Here is a 15213-nt window from a genome sequence, read left to right as displayed (position 1 = left end):
GACATTATTGTAAAACATAAATGAAAAGTCCAGCCAATATGTTAGTGAATTTTTTTGATATTTTAGGTAGCAAATGAGTTTTATAATTTCGATATTTTTTTCTGGGTTGGGACCCCCAGACACCCTGGAAGATTTGCCTCCCCCCCCCCCCCCAATGTTGACTCCATGACTACGGCCTTGCTTTCGAGTATTTGTCTGCTGCTATACATTTCCACGTGATAATGACAATCCACTTCGCTGAGCTGATCGTCTGCGATAGGCTGATAGCTTCTGAAAAAAAAGCTACACGGCACAAGGCCGTAGCCATGGAGTCAACATGGGGGGGGGGAAATCTTCCAGGGCCCCCCCCCGAAAAAAAAATCTAAATTAAAAACGAATTTCCTGCCATTTCTTGCGTAAAATATTTCAAAAATTCACTAAAACATGGGATGGACTTTTGATTTATTTTGAACAATAACGTCTAATAGTGGTATTGTATTACATTGCTCTGTTTTGACTGGTAGGAACCTCCTGGTTACACCAGCCCACCGGGGATTATTGTGTCCGTCCGTCGTGCGGGGAGGGGCTGGGTGGGGAGGGAGGGGCTGGGTGGGGAGGGGCTGGGTGGGGAGGGGCTGAGTGGGGAGGGTGGGGCTGGGTGGGGAGGGTGGGGAGGGGCTGGGTGGGGAGGGTGAGGATGGCTGGGTGGGGAGGATGGGGCCGGGTGGGGGGTGGGAGGGGTGGGGCTGGGTGGGGAGGGTGGAAGGGCTGGGGCTGGGTGGGGAGGGGCTGGTCACCCCGTGGTGCCCTTATTAAACGCAACGTTTAACCTACTCACGCCGGCTTGTGCCCGCCCTCACAGTCGGGCATATTTGCGGAATACACCACGCCGCCGTTGACCCTGCAGGCCATTGACCGAGCAACCCAACGTTCCTACCAGCTCCCTCCGCAGGACAATGTGTTTATTTTTTACCATTTCTTCTTTCATTGTATGTAATGGCAGAGATTAGGGATGAATGAAAGCCAACCATAATCACAATCATATGAACAGAAATCGATATTATAGCAACGTATTAGGGGGGGGGCATTTTGAGCATATTTGAAATTGGGGGGTGTGCCCCCCCCCAATTTATATTATAATTACTGCCTTGACATGGCAGCACAGTGGCTACAATAAAAAAATATATAATAATAAAATAATAAAATAATACAAAATATTGAAAGATAATAGAATAATTCTCACGACGATTCGGCCACAACGCAAGCAGCCATCCTCAGGTGGAGAACAGGTCTCCCCATTTATATAAAAGGCAAAGATGTGATTGATTATGTGTGTCTGTCCAAAATGTTTAGCGTACTTCCCCAAGCTGCAAATTTGCCATGCGGATACTTTCTAGACTGTACACCATATAGACAGCGTCAGACGCTGTCTCCCCGACAGACCTGGTCTTCACCTGAGGACGGCTGCTTGCTTCGTGGCCGAAACGTCGTGAGAATTATTTTATTAAGTTTTTTATTTATTATTGTATTATTTCCCTTCTACGTGACTTTACCGAAAGAACCAATAAGATGAATCCCTGCAGTCACGAAAGCTTTAAATCGAAATTTATATAATAATAATTAGATTTGTACCCTTTTATCTTGCAACAAAACTGACACCTTTTTGACAAGGAGTCATGTTTGCATTGACCACAATACCTGCGGTCAGAATGCAAACAAAAAACACAACTCTGATAATGTATGCACTGTCCTTGAAATTGATTGGTCCACACCCGAGACAGCTTTCCTTAGAGCCTAGTCTCACATGGTGTTGGACCAGATGACGCCAAAAGGCGCACAACTCTAAGACAATGCACCATCAGAGTATGAGAGCTCGGGGCAAGCATCTACACCATTGGAACCTCCTTTGCCAGTAGCAAAATATGATAATTGGTTTTTTACCCTTCTATCTGGCAACAAAACTGACACCTTTTTTTACAAGGAGTCATGTTTGCATTGACCACAATACCTGCGGTCGGAATGCAAACAAAAAACAGTTTAGTTTTTGTTTAGTTTAATAGGCGCTCGCTTTACACAGAACTCGTCTGCCAACTGCCTGCTAAGGATACACGTGCGGGGATGAGGGGGGTAGCGTGGGGGTACGAGGGGGGTGAATTGGAATCTTGTATTTGTTCTACCCCTTGCGTAGGAAACAAAATCCAGATGTCACGCTCCGATAGGGCGAGCGGAGCGTCTGACAGGAAGGCGAAATTGGGGCATTTTGCACGGAGGTCGCACCTCTAGTGATGGAGACAGCGAGAGAGAGAGGGAGAGAGAAGGAGAGAGAGTGAGTGATGTTGACGAAAACCGCGGACTCATTCACGCTCTTAGTGTCAAATCACGTTGATGCGGAGAGGCGACGTTGGTGTTGAGTGTGTGGGTGGGTGAGTTGGTGGGTTGGTGAGTGGGTGGGTGGGTGAATCAGTGAGTGTGTGGGTGGGTGAGTTGGCGGGTTGGTAAGTGGGGTGGTGAATCAGTGAATGTGTGAGTGGGTGAGTTGGTGGGTTGGTGAGTGGGTGAGTTGGTGGGTGGGTGGGTGAGTGAATCAGTGAATGTGTGAGTGGGCGAGTTGGTGGGTTGTTGAGTGGGTGGGTGGGTGAGTGTATCATTGAATGTGTGAGTGGGTGAGTTGGTGGGTTGGTGAGTGAGTGAGTGAATTACTGAATGTGTGGGTGGGTGAGTTGGTGGGTTGGTGAGTGGTTGGGTGGGTGAATCAGTGAATGTATTGGTGGGTGAGTTTGTGGGTTGGTGAGTGGGTGGGTGAGTGAATCAGTGAATGTATTGGTGGGTGAGTTGGTTGGTTGGTGAGTGGGTGGGTGAGTGAATTAGTGAATGTGTGAGTGGGTGAGTTGGTGGGTTTGTAAGTGGGTGGGTAAGTGAGTGCATCAATGAATGTGTGGGTGGGTTAGTTGGTGGGTTGGTAAGTGGGTGGGCGAGTGAATTAGTAAATGTGTGAGTGGGTGAGTTGGTGGTTTGGTGAGTGGTTGGGTGAGAGAATTAGTGAATGTGTGAGTGGGTGAGTTGGTGAGTGGGTGGGTGAGTGAGTGAATCAATGAATGTGTGGGTGGGTGAGTTGGTGGGTTGGTGAGTGGGTGGGTGAGTGAATTAGTAAATGTGTGAGTGGGTGAGTTGGTGGGTTTGTGAGTGGGTGGGTGAGTGAGTGAATCAATGAATTTGTGGGTGGGTGAGTTGGTGGGTTGGTAAGTGGGTGGGCGAGTGAATTAGTAAATGTGTGAGTAGGTGAGTTGGTGGGTTGGTGAGTGGGTGGGTGAGGGAATTAGTGAATGTGTGAGTGGGTGAGTTGGTGAGTGGGTGGGTGAGTGAGTGAATCAATGAATTTGTGGGTGGGTGAGTTGGTGGGTTGGTAAGTGGGTGGGCGAGTGAATTAGTAAATGTGTGAGTGGGTGAGTTGTTGGGTTGGTGAGTGGGTGGGTGAGGGAATTAGTGAATGTGTGAGTGGGTGAGTTGGTGAGTGGGTGGGTGAGTGAGTGAATCAATGAATGTGTGGGTGGGTGAGTTGGTGGGTTGGTGAGTGGGTGAATGAATTACTGAATGTGTGGGAGGGTGAGTTGGTGGGTTGGTGAATGGGTGGGTGAGTGAATCAGTGAATATGGGGGTGGGTGGGTGGGTGAGAAGATGGGTTGGTTTGTGGGTGGGTGGGTGAGTGAGTGAATGAATGTGTGGTTGGGTGGGTGAATTGCTGGGCTATTGAGTGGGTCGGTGGGTGATTGAGTGAATGGGTGGGTGAGTGGGTGGGTGAGTGACTGAATGTGTGTGTGTGGGTGAATCGGTGGGTGGGTAGGTGAGTGAATGTGTGGGTGAATCGGTGGGTGGGTTAGTGATTTAATGAGTGACTGAGTGAGTGTGTGAATGACTAATGGTGTGAGCAAGTGAATGAGTGGCTGAATTGGTGTGTGAGTGGCTAGGTGGGTGGGTGAATGTGTCAACGAATGGGTGAGAGAGTGAGTGGGTGATTAGGTGTGTGAGTGCGTGAGAATGTGAATGAGTGTGTGAGTGACTCGGTGAGTGTTTGACTGAGTGATTAGGTGCGTGTTGGTGTGTGTGTGTGCGTGAATGAGTGTGTCGGTGAGCGAGCGAGTGCATTCATGAATGGGCGAGAGTGTGAGTATTTTTGGGTGTTTTTTCGGTAAAGTCACGTAGGTAAAAAAAATGTAAAATTAAAATGAATAAAAGTAAAATAAAAATAAAATAAAAATCACGACGTTTTTATTTTACTTTTATTAATTTTAAATTTTTTTTTACCTACGCGACTTTACCGAAAAAACCCACGAATATGAATCCTTGCGGTCACGAAAGCTTCAAATCTAGAGTGTGTGAGTGTGAATATCTTGGTGACATGCATGCCGTGCATGCAACATGCTCTTGTACACCACCGTCATGAACTCCAACTCAGGGACAAATCCACACCACGCACGCATACAAAGACAAAGACGCCCCGTATAGCCTTAACAGATTCTAGATTTGAAGCTTTCATATTGTTAGGTCTTTTCGGTAAAGTCACGTTGGTAAAAAAATAAAAATTAATAAAAGTAAAATTAAAATAAAATAAAAATCACGACGTTTCGGAGGCAACACAAGCTTCCGTCTTCAGGTGGAACCGTCACAGCACGATAGCTGTATCAAGTAAAGAGAAATTCCAATAAAACAGTCCTTGTATATATTGAAAGCGATGGGTATGACCTTGTTATCTCTGCATCTCTCGAGAAGCTGTGACTTCTTGTCTCGTTGTCTGTTAAAAACTCTAACAGATAGGTGCAATTCCTCTCCGTAGAGGCCTATCAATTCTAGATTTGAAGCTTTCGTGACTGCAATTATTCATTCTCTTAGGTTTTGTCGGTAAAGTCACGTAGGTAAAAAAATTAAAATTAATGAAAGTAAAATAAAAATAAACTAAAAATCACGACGTTTCGGAGGCAACACAAGCTTCCGTCTTCAGGTGGAACCGTCACAGCACGATTGCTGTATCAAGTAAATGAGAAATGCCAATAAAACAGTCCTTGTATATATACTGGTTTTATTAATTTTTATTTTTCTTTACCTACGTGACTTTACCGAAAAAACCTAACAATATGAACCTATAGCATATGTTATAAAGGGGCCCTAAAAAGAACAATAAAAACACAAACACATAAATATGAATACTCTTAGGTTTGTTTTCGGTAAAGTCACGTAGGTAAAATAATAATAAAATTAAAATTAATAAAAGTAGAAATAGAAATGAAATAAAAATCACGACGTTTCGGAGGCAACACAAGCTTCCGTCAAGTGCAGAGAAATTCCAATAAAACAGTCCTTGTGTATATACTGGTTGAGGGTGGGAGGAGCCAAGGTAGGCACCTGGATATTATTATTGTGAGGCTCGGTGCGGCTGAAGCAAGCTGCTAGGAATGAGCCTTTGTTGTGTAGACTAGGTGTTGAGTGAGTGAGTGGGTGATGGGTGAGTGAGTGTGTGGGTGAGTAGATGAGTGAGTGAGTGGGTGAGTAGATGAGTGGGTGGGTGAGTAGGTGGGTGAGTGAGTGGGTGATGGGTGAGTGGGTGAGTAGATGAGTGGGTGGGTGAGTGAGTGCGGCTGAAGCACGCTGCTAGGAATGAGCCTTTGTTGTGTAGACTAGGTGTTGAGTGAGTGAGTGGGTGGGTGAGTAGGTGGGTGAGTGAGTGGGTGATGGGTGAGTGGGTGAGTAGATGAGTGGGTGGGTGAGTGAGTAAGTGCGGCTGAAGCACGCTGCTAGGAATGAGCCTTTGTTGTGTAAACTAGGTGTTGAGTGAGTGAGTAGGTGATGGGTGAGTGAGTGGGTGGGTGAGTAGGTGGGTGAGTGAGTGGGTGATGGGTGAGTGGGTGAGTAGATGAGTGGGTGGGTGAGTGAGTGCGGCTGAAGCACGCTGCTAGGAAAGAGCCTTCACAGATTGTCGGGGCAAGTGCTGTTAGCCATCAGCTCCTACTAAGGCCGGCACGGCACCACGAGGGGGGTTTGTTCCACGGGAAATATTGCAGTGGATCACAGTTCAAGGTACGGCGAATTGATCGCACGTCCCATTTGTTCTTGTTGTTGTTGTTGTTTAAATGTTGAGACGTGAACGAAACGGAAAACACCCCTGATAATATAGTGTTGTTTGTTTGTGGGTTAAATCGTCAATTAGTAAGAATTGTCTCGCGTAAACAAGCCCAGGGCAATTCGTTGCAAGTTCAGCACCCCGGTGTGTTGGAGAGAAAAATGCACAACATTTACAATCTTTAAACGGCCCTCTTGCCCCCCATTACAGGACGCAATGTTCCGAATATTGGCTTAAACATTTAAATGCTGAAACAAAACGTGCCTGAAGTGTAGGACGTTGGGGTGAGTGAATTAGTGAGTGGGTGAGTGGGTTGATGAGATGGTGAGTGGGTGGGTGAGTGAGATTGTAGGTGAAACAGTGAGTGAGATGGTAAGTGGGTGAGTAGGTTGATGAGATGGTGAGTGGGTGGGTGGGTGAGTAGAATGGTTGGTGAGTGAGTGGGTGAGATGTTGACAGAGCGGGTGGGTGAATGAGATTGTAGGTGAAACAGTGGGTGAGATGGTGAGTGGGTGAGTAGGTTGATGAGATGGTGAGTAGGTGAGTGAGATGGTGAGTGAGTGGGTGAGTGAGTGAGATGGTTGGTGAATGAGTGGGTTGATGAGATGGTGAGTGAGTGGGTGGGTTGATGAGATGATGGTGAGTTGGTGGATGGGTGAGATTGTAGGTGAAACAGTGGGTGAGATGGTGAGTGGGTGAGTAGGTTGATGAGATAGTGAGTGGGTGGGTGGGTGGGAGAGTAGGATGGTTGGTGAGTGAGTGGGTTGATGAGATGGTGAGTGAATGGGTGGGTTGATGAGATGATGGTGAGTTGGTGGATGGGTGAGATTGTAGATGAAACAGTGGGTGAGATGGTGAGTGGGTGTGTGAGATGGTGAGTGGGTGGGTGGGTGAGTAGGATGGATGGTGAGTGAGTGGATGGGTGAGATGCTGAGAGAGCGGGTGGGTGAGTGAGATTGTAGGTGAAACAGTGGGTGAGAGGGTGGGTGAGATGGTAAGTAGGGGGGTGACATGGTGAGTGAATGGGTGAGATGGTGAGTGGGTGGGTGAGTGTAATGTTAGTTGAAATAGTGGGTGAGCGAGTGGGTGAGATTGTGAGTGGGTGCGTGAGATGGTGAGTGAGTGGGTGAGTGAGCAGGTGAGTGAGTGAGATGGTTGGTGAGCGGGTGAGTGAGATGGTTGGTGAGTGAGTGGGTGAGTGAGATGGTTGGTGAGTGAGTGGGTGGGTGAGTGAGATGGTTGGTGAGCGGGTGAGTGAGATGGTTGGTGAGTGAGTGGGTGAGTGAGATGGTTGGTGAGTGAGTGGGTGGGTGAGTGAGATGGTTGGTGAGCGGGTGAGTGAGATGGTTGGTGAGTGAGTGGGTGAGTGAGATGGTTGGTGAGTGAGTGGGTGGGTGAGTGAGATGGTTGGTGAGCGGGTGAGTGAGATGGTTGGTGAGTGAGTGGGTGAGTGAGATGGTTGGTGAGTGAGTGGGTGGGTGAGTGAGATGGTTGGTGAGCGGGTGAGTGAGATGGTTGGTGAGTGAGTGGGCGAGTGAGATGGTTGGTGAGTGAGTGAGTGAGATGGTTGGTGAGTGAGTGGGTGAGTGAGATGGTTGGTGAGTGAGTGGGTGGGTGAGTGAGATGGTTGGTGAGTGAGCGGGTGAGTGAGTTGGTTGGTGAGTGAGTGGGTGAGTGAGATGGTTGGTGAGTGAGTGGGTGGGTGAGTGAGATGGTTGGTGAGCGGGTGAGTGAGATGGTTGGTGAGTGAGTGGGTGAGTGAGATGGTTGGTGAGTGAGTGGGTGGGTGAGTGAGATGGTTGGTGAGTGAGCGGGTGAGTGAGTTGGTTGGTGAGTGAGTGGGCGAGTGAAATGGTTGGTGAGTGAGTGGGTGAGTGAGATGGTTGGTGAGTGAGTGAATGAGATGGTTGGTGAGTGAGTGGGTGGGTGAGATGGTTGGTGAGTGAGTGGGCGAGTCAGATGGTTGGCTACTACATATGTAGCTACTACATGTTTAGTAGCTAAATATGTAGTTGTAGCTACTACACATGTAGCTACTACTACATATGTAGCTACTACTGTAGTAGCTACTAAATATGTAGTAGCTACAAATGTAGTAGTAGCTACAGGCCCCGCACTTTCATAGGCCACACGCTAAACGCTTTCATAGCTCTCAATTCCGGTTCAGTGATTCTGCACTTGCTCTATCACTACAGTACTATACCGCCTTAGTCTTTTACGAACGACCGGGTGTTTAAGGACAGCTATTTGTCGTATCATCTAGCAAATGAAAAAATACAATTACTTTACTATGCAAGTTACACATTTTACCTGTTTTAATATTTACGTGTTTATTTTTCGTTTTAAATTCAGGGCCCTTTGCTAACAATCTTCATCAGGCACCGCGTCTGTTCGAAGGCCACGCGGAGGAGGTGTTCTGCTCGTAGGTGAAAATAAAATAAAAATGAAAACAACTAAATTAAATAAATTGAATCGCGACGTTTTGGAAGCAACACAAGTTTTTCGTCATCAGGTGGGACAACCACGGAAAGAAAAAATGTTTGATGACGGAAACTTGCGTTGCTTCTGAAACGTCGTGATTTAATTGAGTAGTTTTCATTTTTTTTCTTCTAGATTTGAAGCTTTCGTGACTGCAAGGATTCATTGTCTTAGGTTATTTCGGTGAAGTCACCATGTAGGTAAAAAAAATAGAAATAAAATGATAGATCGATTACATTTCCTTTATTATTGTTTAGGTTTTTTCGGTAAAGTCACGTCGGTCAAAATTTTTTAATAAAATAATAAATTGATTTATTTTCCTTTACTATCATTTAGGTTTTTTTGGTAAAGTCACGTAGGTAAAAAAATAAAAATAATCGAAATAAAATAATAAATTGATTTATTTTCCTTTATTATCATTTAGGTTTTTAGGTAAAATCACGGAGGTGAAAAATAAAAATAATAATAGAAATAAAATAATAAATTTATTTATTTTAATTTATTATTATTTAGGGTTTTTCGGTAAAGTCACGTCAGTAAAAAAAAATTAATAGAAATAAAATAATACGTTGATTTATTTTCATGTATTATCGTTAAGGTTTTTTTGGTAAAGTCACGTAGGTAAAAAAATAAAAATAATCGAAATAAAATGATAAATTGATTTATTTTTATTTATTATTGTTTAGGTTTTTTCGGTAAAGTCTCGTAGGTAAAACATAAAAATAATAACGGAAATAAAATAATAAATGTATTTATTTTCATTGATTATTATTTCATGTCTATTCTTATTTTCATTTTTCACCAAAGTGACTTTACCGAAAAACACCTAAGCGTATGTTTTCATTTTTATTTAATTTTCACCTCTGTGACTATACCGAAAACTCTGAAGAGTATATGGATCCATCTTCTTGGTTCTTTTCGGTAAAGTCATCACGTAGAAGGGAAGTAATAAAATAATAAAAATGAAACATAATAAAATTTCGATTTAAAACTTTCGTGACTGCAGGGATTCATCTTCTTGGTTCTTTCGGTAAAGTCACGTAGAAGGGAAATAATAAAATAATAAAAATGAAACATAATAAAATTTCGATTTAAAGCTTTCGTGACTGCAGGGATTCATCTTCGTGGTTCTTTCGGTAAAGTCATCACGTAGAAGGGAAGTAATAAAATAATAAAAATAAAACATAATAAAATAATTCTCACGACTTTTCGGCCTGTCTCCTCGACAGACCTGGTCTTCACCTGAGGACGGCTGCTTGCGTTGTGGCCGAAACGTCGTGAGAATTATTTTATTATGTTTTTTTAAATTATTTTATTACTTCCCTTCTACGCGACTTTACCGAAAGAGCCAAGAAGATGAATCCCTGCAGTCACGAAAGCTTTAAATCGAAATGTATGCACTGTCCTTGAAGTTGATTGGTCCACACCCGAGACAGCTTTCCTTAGAGCCTAGTCTCACATGGGTTGGTCCAACATTATGACTGCAGGTATTGTGGTCTACGTAAACATGACTCCTTGTAAAAAAAAAGGTGTCAGCTTTGTTGCCAGATAGAAGGGTAAAAAAACCAATAATCATAATTCTTACTGCCAAATGAGGTTCCATAAGTATATGAATCCTTGCAGTCACGAAAACTTCAAATCTAGAATCAGGTGATCTGTTGTCTGCGTCTCAGCATAGCGGCGGTGGTGGTGGTGGTGGTGTCAAGTGTTCCCTAACGGTGGCATCCTCAGCATCTGAAGGGGTCGACCCGCTTCGGGATTTACGGTGACCACTTTGGCACAGACGAGGGTCACATTTGGTTGGAGATTCGGGTTTTACACGAGGCTGCTTTTCTCCCGAGCTCCGTATATGCATGTCCCCTTATCTTCTCTCTCTTTCTGTAATGCGTGACAGCACATTTTTCAACTAAACCGCAGTTACTTTGCAAGAAGATACACAGCTCATAAGATAAGGATTGTTATCTGTAAATTGAATTCTTTTTTTTTATATATATCCTGTATGGGTGCGTGAGCGTGTGTTCGTGTCCATTTGCACGTGTGTGTGTGCGTGCACATGTATGTGTGTGTGTGGCGTGTGTGTGTGTGACATTGTGTGTGTGTGGCGTGTGTGTGTGTGACACTGTGTGTGTGGGTGGCGTGTGTGTGTGTGTGACACTGTGTGTGTGTCTGTGTGACACTGTGTGTGTGTCTGTGTGACACTGTGTGTGTGTCTGTGTGACACTGTGTGTGTGTCTGGCGTGTGCGTGACACTGTGTGTGTGTGTGTGGCGTGTGTGTGACACTGTGTGTGTGGGTGGCGTGTGTGTGTGTGTGACACTGTGTGTGTGTCTGTGTGACACTGTGTGTGTGTCTGTGTGACACTGTGTGTGTGTCTGTGTGACACTGTGTGTGTGTCTGGCGTGTGCGTGACACTGTGTGTGTGTGTGTGGCGTGTGTGTGACACTGTGTGTGTGTGTGGCGTGTGTGTGACACTGTGTGTGTGTGTGACACTGTGTGTGTGTACACGTGTGTGTGTACATGTATGTGTGTGTGTGGCGTGTGTGTGACACTGTGTGTGTGTGACACTGTGTGTGTGTGTGGCGTGTGCGTGACACTGTGTGTGTGTGACACTGTGTGTGTGTACACGTGTGTGTGTACATGTATGTGTGTGTGTGGCGTGTGTGTGACACTATGTGTGTGTCTGCGTGGGGAGCGGTGGTGCAGCGGTTAGCGCTACGCTGCGCTACGAACCCGGCGACCCGAGTTCGATTCCCGCTCACGGCCAACACCGGTGACGATTGTCTGAACCGGTCCTGGGCCTCCCTTAGGTCGACTCAGCCTGAAATGAGTACCTGGTGCGGTGTGTAGTAAACATCGCCACTGGGGAGACAAAGGCGGCCGGGCGTGATGCTGGCCACCCACCCCCTCGTGTGCCGTTCCGGCCTCCACAGGTGCTGCTACTCGCTAACAGCACTTGCCCCAACAGTCTGTTGAGGCTACACGGGGGATCTTTGTCTTTGTCAGTGTGTCATAGGTTCTGCTGCTACTAGCTAACAGCACTTGCCCCAACAGTCTGTTGAGGCTACACGGGGGATCTTTGTCTTTGTCAATGTGCCATAGGTTCTGCTGTTACTCGCTAACAGCACTTGCCCCAACAGTCTGTTGAGGCTACACGGGGGATCTTTGTCTTTGTCAGTGTGTCACAGGTGCTGCTACTAACTAACAGCACTTGCCCCAACAGTCTGTTGAGGCTACACGGGGGACATTTGTCTTTGTGTAAACGACACCGTGTTTTTTTTTTCTTTTTCCCCCCCCCAATCCTAAATTAAACCGATCTCGTAAAGGTGGCCACTCAAATTCCGCTCACGCTAGAATTGTAAGTCGTGATAATAACAACAACAACATTATATTAATAATAATCACACCGCGACCACTGATGTAATTGTGTTCAAAGTTGCACCTTTCTCGCATGGTTCAGTACAATCCAACTGCAAACACCCCTCCCTCCTTCTTCTTCTTCAGAAGAAAAAAAATATATATTTAACAACCCGCACGCACGCACGCACGCGAGACGTCGATGATTTATCATACGCTGACATATTCATCATAGGTCTAACGCGGTGGGTGGGAGAACGCATTGGGAAACGTGTTTCGTTGCAGCTATTCATGAGACGCGGCATCTTGGAGAAATGTAATTTCTTATATCTCCGTTGTAGTGAAAGGAACGGAAAAAATATGATAATAATGATGAAATGATTTAGAATACAAAGCAGCGTGCGTTTTTTTTAAGTAACAAAAATATTATTATAAATCATCTTCATCATCAGTATAAATCATTGTCATCATCATTAAAAATCATTATCATTATCATCGTTATAAATCATCGTCGTCATCATCATTATAATCATGATCATCAACATCATCATCATTATAAATCATCATTATCATCTTCGTCATCATCATCATCACCGTCATCATCATCATCATCGTCATCATCATCATCATCGTCATCATCATCATCGTCATCATCATCATCATCATCGTCGTCATCATCATCACCGTCATCATCATCATCATCGTCATCATTATCATCATCGTCATCATCATCGTCATCATCATCATCGTCATCATCATTGTCATCGTCATCATCATCATTATAAATCATCATCATTATCATCATCATCATTATAAATCATCATCACTCATCGTCATCATCATCATCATCGTCATCATCATTATCATCATCATTATCATCATCATTATCATCATCATCATCATTGTCATCGTCATCATCATCGTCATCATCATCATTATAAATCATCATCATCATCATTATAAATCATCATCGTCATCATCATCATTATCGTCATCATCATCACTCATCGTCATCTTCATCGTTATCATCATCATCACTCATCGTCGTCGTCGTCATCATCATCGTCATCATCGTCATCATCATCATCATCGTCGTCGTCATCATCATCGTCATCATCATCATCATCGTCATCGTCATCATCATCGTCGTCATCATCATCGTCATCATCATCATCGTCATCATCATCATCGTCATCATCATCATCGTCATCATCATCATCGTCATCATCATCATCATCGTCATCATCATCATCATCATCGTCGTCGTCATCGTCGTCGTCGTCGTCATCATCATCATTGTCATCATCGGAGTGAAGTTGTGTTTGCTCACACGAGTCGTGGTTTCTCATCGCCCCTTCACAGCCCTGCAGGTGGCACTTAAGGAAATTCCACATTACTATGGCGGTGCAAGTATAGCGCAAGGGCGCTTTATGAATTAATGCGAAACAGACAAGATAGACAAACAAATAAACACATTGTCCTGCGGAGGGAGCTGGTAGGAACACGTCGGGTTGCTCGGTCAATGGCCTGCAGGGTCAACGGCGGCGTGGTGTATTCCGCAAATATGCCCGACTGTGAGGGCGGGCACAAGCCGGCGTGAGTAGGTGAAACGTTGAGTTTTATAAGGGCACCACGGGGTGACCAGCCCCTCCCCACCCAGCCCCACCCCTCCCACCCCCCACCCAGCCCCACCCTCCCCACCCAGCCCCTCCACACCTTCCCCTCCCCACCCAGCCCCTCCCCACCCAGCCCCTCTACACCCTCCCCTCCCCACCCAGCCCCCCACCCTCCCCACCCAGCCCCTCTACACCCTCCCCTCCCCCACCCAGCCCCACCCTCCCCACCCAGCCCCTCTACACTCTCCCCACCTAGCCCCACCCCTCCCCACCCAGCCCCTCTACACCCTCCCCACCCAGCCCCACCCTCCCCACCCAGCCCCTCTACACTCTCCCCACCCAGCCCCACCCTCCCCACCCAGCCCCTCTACACCCTCCCCACCCAGCCCCTTCCCACCCAGTCCTTCCACACCCTCCTCTCCTCACCCAGCCCCACCCTCCCCACCCAGCCCATTCCCACCCTCCCCACCCAGCCCCACTCTCCCCACCCAGCCCCTCCCCACCCTCCCCTCCCCACCCAGCCCCACCCTCCCCACCCAGCCCTTCCCCACCCTCCCCTCTTCACCTAGCCCCACCCTCCCCACGCTTAGCACCCAGCCCCTCCCCACCCTCCCCTCCCCACCCAGCCCCTCCCTTCACGACGGACGGACGCACACAATAATCCCCTGTGGGCTGGTGTAACCAGGAGGTTCCTACCACTAATATCCAACTTTAAAAGAACACGTTTGCCGTATTCACCGTGCCGTGCTTACCGATCAAATCCCGAAGACTCAGCAGTGTTTGAGTTGTATGTAGTGTATCATTTATCGCGTGCACGATGTCATTAAATCGAGCGTAGCTGCTGTTATTTGCTGTGTGTGTGCACGCAACACGTGGTGGTGGTGGTGGTGGTTGTGGTGGTTGTGGTTGTGGTGGTGGTGGTTGTGGTGGTGGTTGTGGTGATGGTGGTGGTGCCAAATTGCCTTCGGTGCGGTTTTCGCCGGATCTGCCCCTCGGATTGCTAGCGAAGTCGCGTTGGAACATAGCGGGAAAAAAAAATCGATGGATGGTCACTCTGAACGCGCGGTGTTGATTCTGAGTGTGGAGAGAAATTCCACGCGACCACGGGGAGATGAGGGAGAGAGAGAGAGACACGCAAACTCTAAATGTACAGAAGCAGGCATCGTCAGGGTCGGGATCGAACCCACGACCTTCTGAATACCAGGTGAGGTAGTTAACAACTCCTAGCCACCGTGATGATGATAAGAGAGAGTGAGTGAGCGAGAGAGTGAGCGAGAGAGTGAGCGAGAGAGTGAGCGAGTGTGAGAGTGAGTGTGATTGAGTGAGAGAGTGAGCGAGAGAGTGAGCGAGAGAGTGAGCGAGAGGGTGAGCGAGAGGGTGAGCGAGAGGGTGAGCGAGAGAGTGAGCTAGAGGGTGAGCGAGAGGGTGAGCGAGAGGGTGAGCGAGAGAGTGAGCGAGAGAGTGAGCGAGAGAGTGAGCGAGAGGGTGAGCGAGAGAGTGAGCGAGAGAGTGAGCGAGTGTGAGAGTGAGTGTGATTGAGTGAGAGTGAGTGTGAGTGAGCGAGAGAGTGAGCGAGAGGGTGAGCGAGAGGGTGAGCGAGAGAGTGAGCGAGCGAGTGAGCGAGAGAGTGAGCGAGAGAGTGAGCGAGAGAGCGAGCGAGAAAGTGAGCGTTTTA

Source organism: Lampetra fluviatilis, chromosome 65 (genome assembly GCF_964198595.1).
Source record: "Lampetra fluviatilis chromosome 65, kcLamFluv1.1, whole genome shotgun sequence".
In the NCBI taxonomy this organism is placed as follows: Eukaryota; Metazoa; Chordata; class Hyperoartia; order Petromyzontiformes; family Petromyzontidae; genus Lampetra; species Lampetra fluviatilis.
Note: the sequence above shows the minus strand (reverse complement) of the source record.